Source organism: Lolium perenne, chromosome 3, assembly GCF_019359855.2.
Source record: "Lolium perenne isolate Kyuss_39 chromosome 3, Kyuss_2.0, whole genome shotgun sequence".
Taxonomy (NCBI): Eukaryota; Viridiplantae; Streptophyta; class Magnoliopsida; order Poales; family Poaceae; genus Lolium; species Lolium perenne.
Genome location: NC_067246.2, coordinates 13,565,548 through 13,586,821, shown reverse-complemented (window position 1 = coordinate 13,586,821; position 21,274 = coordinate 13,565,548). Strand labels below are relative to the sequence as shown.

Here is a 21,274-nt window from a genome sequence, read left to right as displayed (position 1 = left end):
AGACTGGCGGCAGCCGGCGAGAAACGCCGCCTGCCCCCAGCCTGAAGATGGAGACCATCGAAGAAAAAATAGACTGGCGGCAGCCGGCGAGAAACGCCGCCTGCCCCCAGCCAGAAGATGGAGATTATCGAAGAAAAAATAGACTGGCGGCAGCCGGCGAGAAACGCCGCCTGCCCCCAGCCTGAAGATGGAGATTATCGAAGAAAAAATAGACTGGCGGCAGCCGGCGAGAAACGCCGCCTGCCCCCAGCCCGAAGATGGAGATATCAATCGCTGAAGTGGTTTCAGCTTCCGGCTGCCAACCTAAGCCGGCAGCCGACAGCCGAAAGCCGGCAAAGGGAAGAAAGAGATGCAAGGACTCACCCGCCAAGCCACGGTCGAGCGCGCTAATCTCTGACACCCACCGCTTGGCGGTGGCCGACAGCTCGTTGGACTTGGAGGTCACCTCGTCCCGAAGCTTCAGGCGCTGCTGATCCACCTCCTCCAGCCGTTTCTTGAGGTTCTCCACCTCCTCTCGCCCAACCCGCTTGGCAGCCTCAAGCTCAACAAGGTGGTTGGCCTCGAGTCGGCGCAGCCGCGCCAGCTCCCCGTCCGTCTCCCGCGCTTTGACGGCTGCGGCCTGGACCGCCTTCTCGCTCTCGGCGCATTGAGCACGGGCGGCCCGAAGGTCCTCCTCCAGTTGCGGGACCCGGGCGGCAGCAGCTGCAAGCCGGCAAGAGAAGCCGTCAGCCGGATAAAACCAAAGAAAAAGAAAGTCAAAGAAAGACCTTACCCTTGGCAACCTCCAGCTCGCGGGCGAAGTCGGCCCGCTCCCTCTTGGCCTTGTGATAGCTGGCCACGAGCCGGTTGTGCAAGGCGGACCGCCTGGCCTCAACCGCCTGCGAAATGAAAAAAATGAGCGTGCGGACGAAGCCCGAACCGGCTCCAAGCAGCCGGCCCACGCCTCGGAGGGCTACCAGGACAATACCAAAACTGCAGAAAAGAGCATACATAAACTTACCTTGTCAGCCTTCTCCAGCCGCGCCACCCGAGCCTCAACCTCGGCGGCCTGGGCCTTGACACTGGCACGCAAGCCGGAGAAGAACATCTCCTTGGGCGCCACGCCTTTGCGCCCCTCTCGGCTGGTCACCTCGCAGGCATCCGCCTGGTGCCAATCCTTCTCCATGGTGCCAGCCGAGCCGAAGCTTGAGTCGGAGGCGGACACCACGTTCAGCAGCGAGGCGGCCGGCGAGATGTGGAGACCCTGGGGCGCCTGCGCTGGGCCCTTCGCCGTCACCAGTGCCCTGGCATCCGCGTCGGCCGAACGCGCCGGCTCCTTCCCCGCCGGCTCCTGCCCCGCTGGCTCCTCCCTCGCCGGCTCCGAAGACGAAGGCGGCACGGTCGAACCCGCCGGCCCGGTGGGATTGGCAGACCCTGGCGCAGGCGGCGCCTCGTCTGGACTCGCGTCCAAGACGACGACGGCGGGCGCGGGCCCGCCGGCTCCGGCCGCGGTAGACGCTGCCCCGCCGGCTCCGCTCGCGCCGGACGCGCCCCCACCGGTTCCGGCCGCAGATCTTACAGGTGGGGCGCGGCGCGGGAACAGGTCGTCGATGGAAGGTTGGCCGGCACGACGAGCCGGCCCGCTCCGGGAGCCGGAGCCGGGCGCATCCGCCGAAGACGCAGCCGAACACGCCCCCGCAGTAGGCGGCGGGACGACAGGCGGCACGACGACGGGCGGCGTGCGCGAACGCGGCGCAGGCTGCGGAGTCGGCTCCCTCCTCGGCCGCTGGAGCGGCGACGCAACGCTGGGAGTCGGGCGGGAGCCGCCGCCCTTGGAAAACTTGATGGCGGCACTGGAGGGTCGAACAAGAAAAAGGATAAGCAAAAGAGGAAAAGAAAAAGGAATCAAATGGTAAAGGCAAAAGACTCACCCGGCCGCCTCCGGAACTTTCTTGGGCCCCGCCTGGCGCTGCTTCTTCAGCTTCGCCTCCAGCTGGGCGGTGGTCCGATCGCTGGCCCGCTTCCGCCCCTTGGGCGCGGACGAGGAAGTCTCCGAAGTCGCAGGCGGCCTCGCCGACAGAGGCACCGCGCGAATCGGCGCTGAGGCGGACGGCGCCTGCTCCTGCTCCCCCCCCTGCTGGTGCGGAGACGGCGGCGGATCGTGTTGCCCCTGGGCGGCCTGCTCAGCCGCCTCCGGGCTCTCGTCATCGCCGGCTTGGTCAGCCGGATCAACGTGATCCGGCGTCCAATGTTTATGCTCCAGGTCGCCGTCCTCAACCGGCTGCCGGGCGAAAAGCTGCAGACACAAGAAAACGTCAGACATAAGCCGGCCACGCAGCCGCAAGCCGGCATCCGGTCAGAAAAAGAAACTTACCACGGTCGGCGGCTCCGCCCGGCTGTAGGGCTCCATCCCCCAGTTCCAGTTGTCGGGCAACTTCGCCTGGGAGACAAAGTTCACCCGCCTGGCGACTTGGGCGGGGGTGAGCTCCAGTTTGGATGTCCGGGTCGGATCGAACCGACCGGACATGTGACAGATCTTGTGGGCGCGTGCCTGCAAAGGCAGCACCCGGCGGGAGGCGTAGCAGCAGAGGAGGTCGGCTGCGCACAGCCCGCCTTCGGTGACGCACTCCTGGAGAAAGTCCCAGAGCATGTTCACCTCCGCATCCGGGTTCGCCGACTTGTGGTTGGCGCCCCAGTTAAGCCGAGCAGTCGGCGGGGCCGGGTTGTACTCCGGCAGGTTGACCCAATCGAACATTGGGTTGTCATTCCTCACGTAGAAGAACGACATTTGCCACTTCTTCACCGAGTCCACAGTCGGGATCTTCGGGAAGGGCGTGGCCGTGCGGGAGTAGATCGAGGCGGCGCCGCAGGTTCGCATGTGGCCGTCGGCGGTCTGCGTCTTCAAGTAGAAGAGCCGGCTCCAGAACTCTACGTCAGGCCACAAGCCGGCGTAGCCCTCCATGAAGGCCACGTAGCAGCTCAGCGTGACGAAGGCGTTGGCCGGCAGGTGGTGCGGCTGCAGGCCGAAGAAATCGAGAAACTGGCGGAGGAAGGGCGAAGCCGGCAGGCCCAGCCCCCGGTCGAAGTGCGCCCCGAAGACGACGCGCTCGCCGGGCTGTGGATCCGGCGCCACCTCCTCCCCCGGAGCTCGCGTGATCACCTCCGACGGGATCCGGCGCAGGCGCACGAGACGGGCGATGTCGTCATCCCTCATGTACGAGCCCTCCCACGAGCCGGCCGGGAGAGCCATCGCCGAAGAGGAAGAAGACGAAGAAGACGAGGAAAGGGCAAAGGGCGACGAGGAACCACCCGACGGCGGCGAGCACGGCGGCGGAAGACGTACCGTGGAAACGCGGGGACCCGTGGTGCCGGATCGAGGCGGAGGAAGATGCGGCCCGGCGGAGGAGCTTGGCCGCGGTTGTTCGCTGGAGTCCGCCAGGGGGTCGCCTGTGGGATCGCCTGGGCGCGTGGAAGATTGCTCGGGCGGAGGAGAAGAGCGGAGCGTGGGCGCGAGGAAGAAGACGCAGTGAAGCGCCTCGGTACCGTCCCGCCGGCTTTTATAGGCGCCTGCCACGCGTGGGACGTGGCCAAGTGGGGGGCGTGCCCCACGACGCGGGATTCACTGCGCCATAACTCCCCCCACGACCGCTACGGTTACTAGAAACGGCCACACCACGTCGCCCACTACCGCATAAAATCCGGACGAGACGGTGATTTGACCAGACACAACGGCCACAGCAGTAACCGTCAGAGCCGTCTAGTCGGGCGAAGGACCCGAGGCGGCGGAGACCCCGGCGCGCCCCAGCCGCAGCCGGACGTCCCTCTCCAATTCGGCTCAAATTCTCCAAGAGAGGCGGAGAAGCCCCCAACACTTGAGAAATGTAAAAACCTGCATAACAAAGCAGCGTCCGGCTCGAGAGCAGCCGGATGGAGCAAGCCGAATGGGGGCGCAGCCGGCTGAACGAAAATTCTCAGCCGGCCCCTCGAGTGCTTGTCAAATGCGATCTGTGGGATCAGACTAACGGTCAGGAAAACCTGCCCAGGTCCTTCTTTGTGCAGGACCTTGCCAGCTTCAGGGGCTAATGTCGGGGGGAAGACCCCGGGTAGGGCAAAGGACTGAGAACAGCTGGCTCAAGGCCGGCTGGCCCGCGGCAAAGGCCGGCTGAGGAGCAGCCGGCTGGAGCCGTGGCCGGCTGCCTTGGGAGCCGGCTGGTTCAAAGTCCACGCTTGTCTGGCCATAGCCGGCTGCGCTATGGCTGGGCCGGCTTCAACTTGTCATATCCGGTTTCGTCCGTCTCTCCCTGACCGGCTTCGAGCTGGTGAGCCTTGCAGGAGAAGGAACTGGAAAGGTGATCCGGCTGCCGTGGGTCGCCATGACCTCATCACCGTAAAGTACGGGGCACTGTGGAGCAACAGTGCCTCTGCCGGACACGCCCTCATGCTGACGCCGCGCCGTACCGGCTACAGGCCATCGATGGGACACGAACACCTCCTCTCCATGCCGCTGACTTCGACAGGAGACGAGATAGGGCCTCAACGCCTCACCTGGACATCGGCGCCTCGGGAAGCAGCGGGAAGCCGGAGCCGGCCATACCGGCCACCACGTCATAGGGACCTCCTTGTACATTGCCAGCGCCTTTATAAGCTGGGCAACCCCTCTCGTGCAGGGGGACGATCGATCCTTTCATTCATTCTAGTCTTAGAGCTGCCCTGTGAGAGAGACCTTCGTCTACCTTAGCCTCCCAGGGCCAGCCGGATACAGCTCAAGGAGCACCATTGTACTGTGATACCACTTATACACTCGCAGCAGGAGTAGAGGTGTTACCTCCACAGGAGGGCCTCGAACCTGGGTACGACCTCGTGTGCTCTTACCCATACCCGCATCCGGATTCGCCGTAGAACATATTAGGAACCACTCTCATAAGCCACCCTATGGCATATGCCGTGCCAAAACCACGACACTAGCAGCTAGCTACTCTACCGATCGATCCCATCCAGATGTACGTCGTACCTGCAGGCTGCAGACCTCTACTCGATCCGCTACTATGCGTTAAACCCCTGTAGCTAGCTACTAGCTAGCTAGCTGGCTATACATATGTCATAATATGTGTGTAATGAATAAGCACGATGGGATCCGGCAGCATCGTCTGCAGCTCGATCAAAAACTGTTAAGAGATTATATATGTTCATGTATACGTACCTACGTGTGTATGAATAAAGTTGTAATATGCCACCCATGGTTTGCAATAAATAAATACCTCCCGTTCCTCTAAAACAAGCTCACAAATTACTTTGTTGTTTATTTCTTGTTGATCTAACTAAATTTATACCTAATAATAAAGAAAATAAAACTTCTTATTCGTCCGTCTATTTCTACCCAAGATTTTTGTCTAAATTACATGTTCTGCCACCGGTAAGTCAATCAACTAAAAAAACGCTTCGTGTTTGCCATCGTACCGGTTCACCCGAGCGAAAAGTCATCGCACCTATCTCTGGCCTGCCCCGAGTAGAGTCGTTATCCATCGTCAGCAAGGACAACTCGTGTCCTACTCGAATAGTTTAGGACTGGATCAGCAAGGTAACCTATAAACTTTAACAGCCACAAGCAATACGAACAATCTCTGGTCGAGTCTGCCGCAGTATTGCCGTGCTACAATTCTGCCGACTTTGCCGGAACCCAACGTTTAGCTTCGCCGTCAGTCCACCGCCGTATTACCGTTTTGTCGACTTCACCAAAACGCCACGGTCACTACGCGAGTTTCAGCGTTCTGCCGACTTTGCCTTACGCGGAACCGATCGAGCTTCATGGATCATCTCTCTCATCGCTATGTTGTACTTGTACACGTCAACTACATGAGGAGCAGCCTGAAGCTAGCTCCTACCTTCTAGCCAGTGTTATGATTCTAACAACGGCGACAACCATACATGGCTCGCCGAGCGCGGCACTGGCGTTCTGCCGACCTCGCCGGAGTCCGCTGCAGTTTCTCCGTCAGTCCACCGCCGTATTACCGTTCTGCCGAATTCCCAAGAACGCCACCGTCACCAAGTGAGTTTTGGCGTTCTACCGACCTCTCCTGACGGGGAACTGAGCTTGATGGACCATCTCTCATCTTTTGGTCATACACGTCAAGTGCATGAGGAGCTAGGTTCAAGCTCTCCATGTCTTGCTTCCGATACTAGGACGGTCCTCGTGTCCGGCTACCAACGGCCGTGCTAAGGCCGCATCCATGCAGGGAAACTGCTCCTGATCATCACACTCCGGCTTAACATGATGCTTCGCGTGACGGCAAAGATATAATGGAAGAGATACTGGTGTTGCAGACGATGACAGAGACTCCGGTGCTAGCATGGGGTCTCGATGGATGATTTAGCATTCCACGAGTGTTAGCGTGAAGTCATTAGGATTCGTGTCAGTGGTTGAGTTGATTTGGCCATGTGTTTATTACTTGATTAGATGGAGCTGCATGGGCAGTCATGCATGGACGTGGTTGGCATTTGGCAATGAGCTCCATGTAGTTTGCTTAATTAGTTCAAAAGGTTGTTTGGGTTTCGAGTCAAACTGGGTCTAAAATTCTTACTGATGTAGAGCTAATTCAATTGGCAAACGAATTGGATATAGCGGGGTCAGAAGCATGTACCACTTCTCTTTTTTTCCCATGATAAACACACAACGTTTGGATTATTTAGCAAAACAAGAAATATTTGATGTGCTTACTGCAACCGTGAAAAAGATAGTAGCACGACATGGTAAGAAAGCGACCCTAAGTAGGAGCATCTTCGATAACGTCGACTAGATCATCTTGGATGGAGTGGTTGACTTCTATAAGTCAATTACAGGCAAATCCGACGCAGGCGGCAATATGGATAAACATGCCGAGGCAGCGACGAATGTTCCATTGTAGGGAGAGATCCAAAACGAGAGGAAAAACATGCCCGTGTATACAAACTCAACAATAATCTGCTCAAGAACAACAGAAGTACTAAGAAAGAGATATTTTTGTCAACAAAACAAATAAACATGTACCACGAGTACACACCGTGAAGGGGAAGATGATTGTGTGCTCTTGAGAGTGGAAACATAACCACCATGAAAGAGATATCATTATTGACAGTAGTACGAGGAGTGTGTCCAAAACGAACTTCTCTCTTTTATTCTCCGTTGCAACGTAAGGGATGATATTTTCTCTTAAAAAGATAGTGAATTGGTAGTATATTTTAGTTGTAAATTTTATAGACCCGTAGCAACGCACAGGCAATTTTCCTAGTACTATTAAATAAAATAACGGCACTAGCCACTTTTAATTTGTTACCTCTTTCTTACTAACCTGGCTTTAAATTACTCACAAATAAGAAAAAGTGAACCTAGGATTGATATACTTGTCCGGTAATGCACACATAACGAGCTCAGGTTCATTTGCAATGCACTGAATAGCAAGACCCTGCTTTACTACAGAACGGTCATCGACCATTTCATATTCATCCTGTGCAAAGCCACTTGATCATTTTGGTTTGCAATGTGTTAAAATGCCACCCAGTGCACAGTCATACCAGAGAGCCACATGATCATTCATGTTCCATGCCATACGAGGACAAAATAATTTGGAGATCTCAAAATGAGTCAGATGCAATCCTATGGCGCCTATAAAGCTGTAGATGGATTAATCGTGGTGTCTGTGCAAGTCCAATTCATTGGGGGTCTCAAATGAGTAAGATGTGTTCCCATGGTACCTACCAAGCTACAGCTGGATTAATTGATCATGGTGCTTGTACTACTCCAATTAATTGGTAGTCTCAAAATGATCCGATGCATTCCCATGTCACCTACATTTATGTGGCTCGTAGAATGTATTCTTTTACTTTCAAGGTTTGTAATTGCTAACTTATTCATCTATGTGGCCGGATAATGATGGACCCGCATGTCGTGATCACCTTCTTACAAGAGATCTCTCCAATGTGTTGTCAAATCAAGGGTCGATGGTTGGTCTACTTTGGGCGTGGACATTGCATTGTTCTCAAACGAGGGTTAAACTGGGGACATTTCTCGTATTTCATTGTCTGGATGGATATGCATTTTTTGTGAGTGATCTAATGTTATCAATCCACGTGAAACCGCGGGCGCAGAGAAGCGCCATGATGATGATGGAGACGCGTTGAGTGCAGTCGTCGAGGATGTCGATGCTGAAGTCGATGCAGTCCGAGTCGTCGAAGACGAGGTGTGGCCATAGTTGTGCCCGAACTAGGCGCTCGTCGGGGGCGTAAGCATACTACGATTTTGCCAGAACCGAGTATGCAAGAAGAATCATCGGTGACGCGGTCGAGGCAGTCATAGGAGTCAATGCCAAAGAAGATGTTGTCAATGCCGATGAAGACGAGGCGCCGATCCGACCTTTCCAAGCCCGGGGACCCGTCGGGGACGAAGGCACGCGGCAGTGTTGCAATCACCGAGCATGCGTAGAGCGGGACCACTAGTAGAAACAAGGGCTTTGGTTTTTTGCTCCAAAGAGCTTTTGCACCGGATTTGGCACGAACCGGTGCTAAAGGGGGTCATTAGCACCGGTTCGTGCCCTTTGGACGTAACAGGGACCTTTAGCACCGGTTCGTGTTACGAACCGGTGCAAATGAGCTATCTTTTGCACCGGTTCGTAACACGAACCGGTGCTAAAGGTTCGTCGCCAGGCACGTGGTAGCCACGGGTGCAAATGAGCTATCTTTTGCACCGGTTCGTAATACGAACCGGTGCAAAAGGACCCTTTGCCCTATATATTCAGCTCACCCCAACCAGCCAACTCACTTCATTTTTTCTAGGGGAAAGGTGTGTGTGTTGAGTGCTACCTTGCTTCTCTTTGGCATGCACATAAGGTGCTCGATGAAATGTCTGAGAGAATGATGCCGCTTGATTTTACACAAAACAAAAATGATATGAGGTGCCGGAGCGACACTTAAGCTTTCTCCTCTTCTCCTCGATCAAGGTTAAGCTACAACTTTACCCTTTCATTTGTACGGTGCTAATTTCCACTATTTATAAATATTATGATATTTTGTAATAGTTTTTTGATAAACTTAATTAATTATTTGATGTAGATGAACCGGCGGCAATGGATGTACGTTGACCGACGTCTACCCGAGTTCACTTCGGGCCTGAAAGAATTTATCCGTGTGGCTCAGGAAAACCCATATGCGGATGGTTTTATGTGTTGTCCATGTGTTGATTGCCGGAACTTGAAGCAATACCCTGAATGACAAGTCATTCACTCCCACCTGCGTTGGAAAGGTTTCATGCCCAGCTATAATTGTTGGACCAAGCATGGAGAAAGAGGGGTTATGATGGAAGACGACGACGAAGAAGAAGAGGATGATGATATGTACCCTAACTACGGTGATACTGCAACAGGGCATGATGAAGATGAAGATGCAGGAGGAGGTGAAGATGAAGAGGCATCAGATGAGCCCGTTGATGATGATCTTCGTCGGGCCATCGCTGATGCACACAGAGATGCAGAAACAGAAAACGAGAAGCGAAAGTTAAAGGGCATGTTAGATGATCACAAAAAGAAGTTATAACCAAATTGCGAAGATGGCAACACAAAGCTCGGTGCCACCCTGGAGTTGCTGCAATGGAAGGCAGAGGCTGGTATATGTGACAAGCCATTTGAGAAGTTACTGAAAATAATGAAGAGGAGGTTTCCAAAGGATAACGAATTGCCTGACAGTACGTACGAAGCAAAGAAGGTTCTCTGCCCTCTAGGATTAGAGGTGCTGAAGATACATGCATGCATTAATGACTGCATCCTCTACCGCGCTGAGTACGAAAATTTGGAAAAATGCCCGGTATGCACTGCACTTCGGTATAAGATCAGGCGAGATGACCCTGGTGATGTTGAGGGCGAGCCCCCTAGGAAGAGGGTTCCTGCCAAGGTTATGTGGTATGCTCCTATAATACCACGGTTGAAACGTCTGTTCAGAAATAAAGAGCATGCCAGGTTGTTGCGATGGCACAAAGAAGACCGTAAGAAAGACGAGATGCTGAGACATCCCGCTGATGGGTCGCAGTGGAGGACAATCGATAGAGAGTTCCGGACTTTGCAGATGACGCGAGGAACTTAAGGTTTGGCCTAAGTACAGATGGAATGAATCCTTTTGGGTAGCAGAGCTGCAGTCATAGCACCTGGCCTGTAACTCTATGTATCTATAACCTTCCGCCTTGGTTGTGCATGAAGCGGAAGTTCATTATGATGCCAGTGCTCATCCAAGGCCCAAAGCAACCCGGCAACGATATTGATGTGTACCTACGGCCATTATTTGAAGAACTCTTACAGTTGTGGAGCAAACCAGGTGTACATGCATGGGATGAGTACAAACAGGAGTCATTTAACCTACGAGCGTTGCTTTTCGTGACCATCAATGATTGGCCTGCTCTTAGTAACCTTTCAGGACAGACAAACAAGGGATACAATGCATGCACGCACTGCTTAGATGAGACCGAAGGTGCCTATTTGAATAAATGTAAGAAGGTTGTGTACCTGGGGCATCGTCGATTTCTTCCAAAGAGGCACCCCGTCAGAAAGAAAGGCAATCATTTCGGAGGTGAGGCAGATCACCGGGTGAAGCCTGAACTCCGTACCGGTGATGCTTTACTTGATATGGTCAAGGACATAAAAGTAATCTTTGGAAAGGGTCCTGGCGGTCAATCTGTTCCGAATGACGTCGTTACCGGACACGCACCCATGTGGAAGAAAAAATCTCTATTTTGGGATCTACCCTATTGGAAAGTCCTAGAGGTCCGCTCTTCAATCGACGTGATGCACGTGACGAAGAATCTTTGCGTGAACCTGCTAGGCTTCTTAGGCGTGTATGGGAAGACAAAAGATACACCAGAAGCACGGGAGGACCAGTATCGTATGAAAGTCCCAAAAAACAAGCAAGAACAGAATTACAAGACGGATACAGGGAGTCGCTTAAGTCCTGCCAGCTACGCTCTTACCAAAGAAGAGAAGGATATCTTTTTTGAAGTCCTTTACAGTATCAAGGTGCCGTCTGGATTCTCATCAAATATAAATGGAATTGTAAATATGGCGGAGAAAAAATTCCAAAACCTGAAGTCGCATGACTGCCACATTATTATGACGCAGTTGCTTCCGGTTGCACTGAGGGGGCTTCTGCCAGAAAATGTTCGAATACCCATTGTGAAGCTATGTGCATTCCTTAATGCAATATCTCAGAAGGTAATCGATCCAGCTAGTCTTCCAAGGTTACAGAAGGATGTGGTGCAATGTCTTGTTAGTTTTGAGTTGGTGTTTCCACCATCTTTCTTCAATATTATGACGCATCTCCTGGTTCACCTTGTCGAAGAGATTGCCATCCTCGGTCCTGTCTTTCTACACAATATGTTCCCCTTCGAGAGGTTCATGGGGGTCTTAAAGAAATATGTTCATAACCGTGCTAGGCCAGAAGGAAGCATCTCCAAGGGCTATGGAACAGAGGAGGTCATTGAGTTCTGTGTTGACTTTATTCCTGACCTTAAGTCGATTGGTGTTCCTGAATCGCGATATAAGGGTCGACTAAGTGGAAAAGGCACGCTAGGAAGGAAATCAATGATATGTAGGGACGGGATTTCTTTCACTCAAGCACACTACACAGTTCTACAAAGTTCCACCTTGGTGGCCCCGTATATCAGTGAACACAAGAATATTGTACGCTCCCAACATCCGGGGCAGTCTGAAGACTGGATTACACATAAACATATGCAGACATTCAGCGGTTGGCTCCGAGCACATCTCATTACTAACAACGATATTGGAGATCAGTTGTACTTGTTGGCCGAGTCACCATCTTCGACTGTACTGACTTTCCAGGGGTACGAGATAAATGGAAATATCTTCTACACGTTCGCCCAAGATAAAAAGAGCACCAACCAAAACAGTGGTGTCCGCATTGATGCAACAAACACTAGCAGTGGGGAAAAGGACACATATTATGGTTACATAGAGGAGATATGGGAACTTGACTATGGACCTTCTTTTAAGGTCCCTTTATTTCGGTGCAAATGGTTCAAGCTGGATGGAAAAGGGGTAAAGTTAGACCAGCTGTACGGAATGACAACAGTGGATCTCAACAATCTTGGTTACAGAGACGAACCATTCGTCCTAGCCAATGATGTGGCTCAGGTTTTCTATGTGAAGGACATGTCCTCCAGACCGAAGAAAAGAAAACATAAGGAAACGAGCTCATCCGATGAGCCAAAGCGTCACATAGTTCTTTCAGGTAAAAGAACCATCGTGGGAGTCGAGGACAAGACAGACATGTCAGAAGATTATAATAAGTTTGCTGAAATTCCGCCGTTCATAGTGAACATTGACCCAACCATCGCGTTAAATGCTGAAGATGCTCCATGGTTACGGTCGAAGCGATCATAATGTATTATTATCATGTACTGTGAAGCATTTGTGGCGAATCTATCAGTAACATTGGTCGTGTGCAATTATCCAAGTTTATTATTTTTCCTTGCTAGTATGACACATAATATGATGGCACGCGAAGGTTTCGCGTTGTTTGGATCATTTTTGAATTTTTTATGCTCGTTTCAAACTATATTCAAAACGGCGGGCATGAAGATCCTTCGCTCGGGGCGGAGTTTCACTAAACTTTCACTGGATCTCTGATGAAATAGCATGTTGTGAACCCAATAAATATTTTTACAAAAAATCTTGAGCATTATATCATGTGCATGTAGTTCAAATCTGGCCGGCCTCCTGCCGATTCGGCAGGAATTTGTCTTTTTCACGAGGGGTGGACGGAAAGGTTCCAGATACACATGGTTGGGAAATTATCCATCTTAGGTGGTCTACTATTTTTGAAAAATGTGTTGGTACCAATGTGCACCAACGACATCTTCGAGAAGCTGCGCCACGGGAGATTTTCCAACCCTTTCCCCAATACTGTTAGAGGAGATGTTGTTGGGTGTATACTAGCAGCTTCCGAGCGGGACTCTCCCCGGAGGGGCTATATATAGCAATGTGCCTCCAGATAATCCCCCCCCCAGATGAGGCCACCCCAGATAAGGCAAACACCAGATAAGCCTCCCCCAGATTTAGCCCCCCCATCTTTAGCACCGGTGCCAGCCAGGAACCGGGATAAAAGGGGTATATAAACTAATCCACCATCTTTAGCACCGGTTCCAGCCAGGAACCGGAATAAAAGGGGTATATAAACTAATCCACCATCTTTAGCACCGGTTCAAGCCAGGAACCGGGATAAAAGGGGTATCACCATCTTTAGCACCGGTTCCAGCCAGGAACCGGAATAAAAGGGGTATATAAACTAATCCACCATCTTTAGCACCGGTTCAAGCCAGGAACCGGGATAAAAGGGGTATCACCATCTTTAGCACCGGTTCAAGCCAGGAACCGGGATAAAAGGGGTATCACCATCTTTACCACCGGTTCAAGCCAGGAACCGGGATAAAAGGGGTATATAAACTAACGACAACGACTTTATTAAAATTTAACAAGATACGTTAACTAAACTTAAACTAAAACAACGACAACACGGCTTTATTGAAATTTAACATTAACTAAATTTAAACTAAAATAACAACTTCTACTAGTTCTTCCACGCATCCGCTGCTGCCCTCCTGGCTGCCGCCTCCTGCCGCAGCTCCTCCTCACGACGACGCTTATGCATCTCCTCACTATCCAGATCCGCCACACGCGGCCGCTTATGCAGCTCATGGAGACTCTGCCTCTCAAATGCTTCTATGGTAGCCGCTAGCGCCGCCTCCTCCCACTCCTCTATCTCTGCGAGCTGCGGGTCCACCTCATCCGCTGCTGCCCTCCTGGCTGCCGCCTCCTGCCGCAGCTGCTGCTGCAGCTCCTCCCACTCCTCTATCTCTGCGAGCTGCGGGTCCACCTCCACCGGCGGCGGGTGCGGCTTTGGGGGCATTGTGCAATGGGCTAGGGTTCGGTGATGAGTGAAATGGGAGACACGGGGGCGTACTATTTATAGAGGGCGTTTAGGCGGGAAATCTCCGCGCTGCGCGTCGTGGCGGGAAAATATCCCGCGCGGCGTCGTGGTGGGAAATATCCCGCGCGGCGTCGTGGCGGGAAAATGTCCCGCGCGGCGTCGTGGCGGGAACATATCCCGCGCGGCGTCGTGGCGGGAACTCGATCCCGCGCGAAACAGATAAAAAAGGCGGGAAGAAAGCAAAAAATTTCAGCCGAAATTTCGCCCTTTTGCACCGGTTCGTGGCTGGAACCGGTGCAAAAGGGTCTTTTGCACCGGTTCCAGCCACGAACCGGTGCAAAAGGGTCTCCCCTTAAAACTGCCCGCGCGCCCCTCTTCCTCCTCAGATCGACCGCGCGCGAGGAGAAAAATACACGCCGGCAGGCTGCCAAAATTCTCCACGCACCTCCGCCGTCCGCCGCCGCCGCCTCCTCCCGCGCGCCGCCCGTCCTCACCGCCGCCGCCGTCCGCCGCCGCCTCCTCCCGCGCCCTCTCCGCCCGCGCGCGCCGCCCGCCTCCTCCTCCTCTCGTCCGCGCGCCTGCCGCCACCGCCCGGCCACCTCCGGCCGCGCCGCCCGGCCGGCCCTCCGCCTCGCGCCGCCGCCCCCTCCGCCTTCGTGCCGCCGCACCGCTTGGCCGCCCGCGCCGCCTGCCTCCACATATTTAGTTTTAGTTAGTTTATATTTAGTTAGGCAATTTTAGTTAGAAATTTGTATTTGGAAATTTTAGTTAGGAAATTTTAGTTAGAAATTTGTATTTGGAAATTTTAGTTAGGAAATTTGAATATGTAGGTTTTAGTTAGGAAATTTTAGTTAGAAAATTAGTTAGATTTTAAATAGTATGTGTTAGAAAAAAGTTACTTTGATTAGTATGTGTTAGATGGAATATGTAAGTACTTTATTTAGATGTGTTAGAAAAAATTTAGATGGAATATGTAAGTACTTTGATTAGTATGTGTTAGATGGAATATGTAAGTACTTTATTTAGATGTGTTAGAAAAAATTTAGATGGAATATGTAAGTACTTTATTAGTATGTGTTAGAAAATATTTAATTACTTTGATTCATATTCATAAGTACTTTATTGAAATTCAATATTATATTTGTTAGTTTGCATACAATGCCGCGCCCTCCGCGTCCTGGAGCTAGGACAATTTTAGAGGAGATGCAGCAGATGGGGGGAGTTCGAGACTGGGCTCCGCCGGGGTGGCACTGGGAGGTGTTATCTTCCGGGACGCGCACCTTGGTGCGGAATCCGGGTCCCGTCGTCGACCCGGATATTCTCTGGTGGAGGTCGCGTGGGCCATGGTCGTTTCAGAGGGAGCCGGCACCGCCGGAGGTGGTAGCTCAGCGTATTAGAGAGGAGGACGAGCATGTTCGCCGTTACCTGTATGCATTAGAGACCAGGTATATGGGCAGATGGTCTATTTTGCAGGGATCTCACATTAGCTATGATCCTGTTATTGTACCGTGGCTTTGGGTGTTCAGCCGGCGCGGCTCAGGACCCGGTCGGCGCCGTTGAGAGGTTCTAGTGTGATGTATTAGGGACCGATCGAGCTATATGTGTAACTCAGATCTTTGATTATGTATTGAGCATTATCCTTAATTAGTACCTATATATATGTGTAACTCTAATATTTGATCATGTATTGAGCATTATTCTTAATTACTGCTTCGTTGTGTTTATAGCATTAGAATAACTTGTAAGTCTTTGCAGAAACTATGGAACGAGACCTAGAAAAAGAATACCTCGTCGAGGAGATTATCCGTGATGATGACGATATCACCTCTCTTTACCTAAACCAATCTGGCGAGGGAGACGAGCGAACCCGTGGAGACGGCTCCGGTGAGGGAGATGAGCAAGACCACCGTGGAGATCGCTCCGGTGAGGGAGAAGGTGACGACTCCGAGGGAGAAGCTCACGCCGCCGAGGTGTATATATATTAATTAACCAAGCCTCCAGATTTGTGCATATACATATATTAACGTTGTTTCTTCTTTTAGACCTCCCGATCAACAAACTCTACTGGCAGAACTAAACGAGGCGCGGCCAGAAAGATAGAAGACCATGAAAGGTGCACCATCACGGAAATCGCTGTAGATGGCGAACCGATTTCTCCCAAGGCTCACGCAAAAAAGTTTGTAAGTCAATGCGGAGTTATTGTTAGGGACACCATCCCGATCACCACTCAAGAATGGAAGAAACCTGCAAAGGGGGACGAAGGAGTTACTTATGTCGACACGAGATCCAAAAATCTGATGTTTAGGAAGCTCCTGGTAAATTTCATCTTACCGGAGCCAGCTGACTCTGATAGTGAGAATGACAGGCCAGACCCTGAGGATCCCGAGCTGAATAGCGTACAGCGAAGAGTCAAGAAGTGGGCTCTTAAGAAGATGGCAGTACAGTTCAACGACTACAAGAAGAAATTGGACAACTTCTTTGTCAAGAAAAATAAGACTCCGGATTTCAATGGCCCCTATGAGAAGATAAAAGACCACTGGGAGGCATTTGTGAAGTACAAGACATCGGAGAGGGCAAAGAAAAGGTCAGCCACCAACACTCAAAATGCTGCTAATAAGATGTACTTCCATACCATGGGGCGAGGAGGCTACAAGGCTGGCAGGCCTAAGTGGGAGAAATGGGAGAACGACCTAATTGAAAAGGGGATCCAGCCAGAGGTACTGAAATGGAACCAGCGGTCAAGGGATTGGTTTTACGCGCATGGGGGCACGTTGGACGCACAAGGGCACTGTATATATACACCAAGACATCAGGAAAACCCACTTCCCATCGAAGCCTTTAGAAATGTTGCAAAGGAAGTTGAAGATGGGAAGTTCCGTCCCGAAAGAGAGAAGGACCAGCTCACACGCGCCCTTGGGAATCCTGAACACCCAGGACGAACACGAACCATACCAGGTGGCAAGCCGTGGTGTATTGGGTTTCCTGCAGAAACGAAGAAATATCCCGATAGAAGCCGTCAGAGGAAAAAGGATGTGGTTCAAGAACGCGTTGCTAAGCTAGAGGAGCAAGTGAGGATGATAATGTCAGGCTCAGTCACCCAACCTCAAGCTAATCCGCAGATAGAAGAAGTTGCATTCGATGCTACCGGCCAGGGATCTCAGCGGAAAAGCAGCGTGGCTTCCACGGAGCTGCCGGGTAATGATGCAGATGTGGATCCACATATGGCTCCTCCCTCCCCTGTGGATCCGCATATGGCTCCTCCCTCCCCTGTGGATCCGCAGATGGCTCCTCGCTACCCTGTGGATTATATCACGTAGTCGACACCTTGTGAGCTACATTTCAAAACGATGGGCTACTTAACGCTCAAGGCGGCGATCGGCTATGTCTTACCGCCGCATTCGATCAAAGATACCACTTCAAACTGGTTCCACATGGCTACGCTGTTGCCGGGGTGGATCAAGTTATGGATGGGTATGGGCCGCTGAGGCTTGACCACCCTGCCGGTGAAGGGGATTTGCTAGAGCTGGGAGAAGCCAAGAACACTACAGTTCTATGGCGAAAGGAATTCATTGTGATTCCGGGTTGGAAGGCGCCAACAAGGTCTCCACCGAGCCAGCATTCTCCACCGATGCAGCCGTCTCCAGTGCGTCAGCCTTCTCTGCCGGCGCGTGAGCCTTCTCCGCCGGCGCGTGAGCCTTCTCCGCCGCCGCGTGAGCCTTCTCCGCCGCCGCAGGCCTCCACTCAGTCTAAGAGCAAAAAGCGGACCGCTACGACAATGAGTCGTAACCGATCACCGAAACGCAAACAAGAGCCCCTCCGAAGAGTGCCTAAGGTTCCTCCCAAGAGACCTTATGACTATACAGTTGAGGAAAATGCCAAGATCGCAAAGGAACAACACATGAAATCCATGTTTGGCAAGAAAAAGCCCCAGCCTGAGCCCGAGCCAGCTATATCCAAGGAAAAGAAGTTGAAACTGCTGAAGAACCTTCATCAACCTGAGCCGAGTCTTTCATCGAACTATGACCGGTCTATTCGCAAGTCAAATGTGGTAGCAAAAGAGCGGTGGCAAAAAAGTAAGGAAGAAGGGAAACAAGTTCCCCAGCTTGGAACCCAGAAAAACTCGTGCCCCCCGCTCAATGTGTATCCCGATATCATAGACTGCCTTGATCCGACGCTGGTAGCACTATACAAAGACGAGGCAGATGCGAACAATATGAGTATTCCTGAGTACTTAAGCCGCCTCGAATTCATTCAGACGGATGATGTCCAAATAGCATACCAGTACAAGTACGGGCAATCTCTGGTCAGAGCTGAGGAGTTGCCTAATCTATCGACACAACTGCGAAGACTGCATAATTGGTACTTGGATGCATGTAAGGACGGTCAGAACTGGATCATGGTGGCAATCAAAAATGAGCACTACGGGCGAACTGACGTGATGAACATCGAATTTTGTGAATTATTTCAGTTATTCAATCAAGACGCCCTCGACAAATCTCTGCTCAGTGCCTACTGTCTGTAAGTATTATTTATGTAATTAAGTCTCTACCGCGGCTCGTCCATTGCATGCATATAACTATACTCTCACTATATTATGCAGAATGAAGATCCGTGAATGCCGCAAGGGGCAAATCTATGATCTTGGGTTCATTGACCCATATACCGTGAATGGGTATACTGTCGAAAACTCTCCCAAGGACACGGAGAATAACTTGGTATATGCCTTAAGGAAAAACTCATACAAAAGGGCAATACTATTTCCTTACAACTTCGCGTGAGTGTTACTGTCTTCACACATTAAATCTTTTTCGCTTACTCCATGTGTTAAGTGTAATTGATGAGTTATGCATATATATATGTGTCCGCAGGTTTCACTATATCCTGTTAGTCATTGAACCCGACACCGGAGTAGTAGAAGTCATGGACTCGAACAGTAAACCCCTTGAGGCGTGGGGGGACATGGCTGATATCCTCCAGAAGGCTTGGGCACGGTTCGCGAACAAGTCTCCGGGTTTACGGAATAAAGAGCTTCGAATAAAACCTGTACGGGTAAGTACTACTAGCTAGGTCGCGCATCTCTTTGATTCTAGTTTCAATACCATTATTATCATCCTTGATTATTATTTTGATTGAACTTTGTTCTCGTAAAGTGCTTGAGGCAAGAGGACGGGAATAATTTATGCGGGTTCTACGTTTGCGAGTTCATTCGCCAGAATACCCACCATATGACCAAAATTTTGGAACAACTTGATGTACGTAAACAACATTCATAACTTTATTTTATCACCTTGTGTGTCATTCACATACACATATATATATACTGACCACCGTACCTTCTTGAAATTATTAGATCCAACGGTTGCGGGACGGTCTTCTAGCAACCGAGCGTGTACGGGCAATTCAAGAAGAACTGGCGGGATTCTTACTTGAGCAAGTTATATCTCCAGACGGAGAACACTATGTGCCCGACATCCAACATTGAATAGAAATTATTTTGAAAGTTGATGTAGACATATATATATGCATGAACGTGTGTCACTTCGATCGATATATGTAATATAATGGTTTCCTATATATATGTGTTTGCATTATATTATAACGTGTTTCGAATGGAGGCAGAGTCTGCCGCGGCAGCGTTTTAGTGTAAATTTTCTGCCGCGGCAGCGTTTTAGTGCAATTCCCTGCCGCGGCAGAGTCTGCCGCGGCAGGGAAGGGCACCAAAACCCTGCCGTGGCACAACCCTTTTGCACCGGTTCGTATTACGAACCGGTGCAAAAGGTCCTCTGCCGGCGCTCCACGAGAGGGCCACGTGGCCCTTTTGCACCGGTTCGTATTACGAACCGGTGCAAAAGGTCCTCCGCCGGGCGCTCCACAGAGGGCCACGTGGTGCCCCCTTTAGCACCGGTTCGTAACTGAACCGGTGCAAAAGGGGGGGGCCTTTTGCACCGGATTGTTTGCACCGGTTCACAATCCGGTGCATATGGCCCTAATGAACCGGTGCAAAAGAGCAGTTTTCTACTAGTGGACCAGTACGGTTATCGTGCCATGTCAGTGGTAGACTAGCAGAGGAGGACTCCAGGACGGTTGCGAGGCGCAGAGCGGTGAAGACGGGGAAGTGCCGATGCACTCCGCGGTTGTTGGAGTAGATGCGAGGGTGGAGTCCTTGGCGATGCCGGGAGGTGGCGTTGCCATGGTGGAGGCTTTATCGGGAGGTGGCGTTGCCGGGGTGTAGGCGTTGCCAGGCGGTGGCGGTGGCAGTGATGGTGATGTTGGCGACGAAGTTGTACTGGACGATGACGAAGATGCAGGCGATGAAACCAGCGTCGACCAAGGGTGGCCATGTAGGTTACGTGAGGAGGCGCGGCGGTGGTACACGAAGTTGGCGATGAAGAGCCGACGGCTTGGCGAAGACCATGCGCGGACAGTGGCGACCCACGCCGTGGTAGCGGCGCGGTGGTGGCCTTGGGCGTCGGTGCGCGGGGACGGCGAGGTAGACTACGTGTAGCAACACTACGGTCCGAGGGGACGGCGTAGCTGCAGTACGCGAGTCGGTGCAGTGGATTGAGGCTACCGGCGACGTACGCGTCAGGATGGCGCGTTGGATGCCGAAGGCATGGACCAGGGCGGCGGCGCGTGGCAGCTTATTGCTCGATCAGTGATAGGCGCGTGCTCGAGGATCTGCTTGGCGGAGACGCGCGCACGGTCGGTTGATCAGACCGACGGCAGCGCGGTATGCGCCATGGCGTGTACGACGCGCAGATCGAAGGCGATGGCGATGTTGTCGATGATGTCCCGGGCGATGACCACGAAGACGGACCGGCGCTGGAGACGCGCGGATAAGAAAAACCTGCTGCGATGCACGTAGGGGCGCCCCGTGCGCGGCGCGTGCGGCTGTGCCGTGCGGGTGATGAAGATGGCCGGTGCAGGTCGATGCCGTTGTCGGAGTGGAGGCGCGTGATGACAACTGCGATGGGCGACTCAATCCGATCTACGATCGGTAGAACCAAAAAAGAAAACGTCGGTCGAGCGACCGGCGGACAAAAAAGGAAATCGATCTACAGATCGGAAAAAAAGGACGCGAGGGCAGCCGATCAACCGATCGGCGGACGAACCCTCATACGGGTTGCGCGGCCCCTGGAGTAGGTCATGGAGATCGACCTCCAGGGGGCAGCGTGGCGCGGAAGCTATGCGGCGGCTAGGTTAGAAACTTGTGGCTGATACCATGAAGAATGATAGAGAGGGAGAGTGATTGGCGTAATGTGTGTTGGAGATATGCCCAAGAGGCAATAATAAAAGTGGTTATTATATATCTTTGTGTTTATGATAAATGTTTGCA

The 21,274-nt window shown here is 52.0% G+C and overlaps 1 long non-coding RNA gene across 1 annotated transcript; it reads left to right on the top strand.

Moving 5' to 3' along the window:
* Window positions 1–18,925: 18,925 nt before the first annotated feature.
* On the top strand, window positions 18,926–19,375 carry LOC127321123 (uncharacterized). The gene is made up of 3 exons (XR_007863883.2): window positions 18,926–18,987; window positions 19,089–19,190; window positions 19,289–19,375. It is a non-coding gene; the product is annotated as an uncharacterized lncRNA (long non-coding RNA).
* Window positions 19,376–21,274: the final 1,899 nt, after the last annotated feature.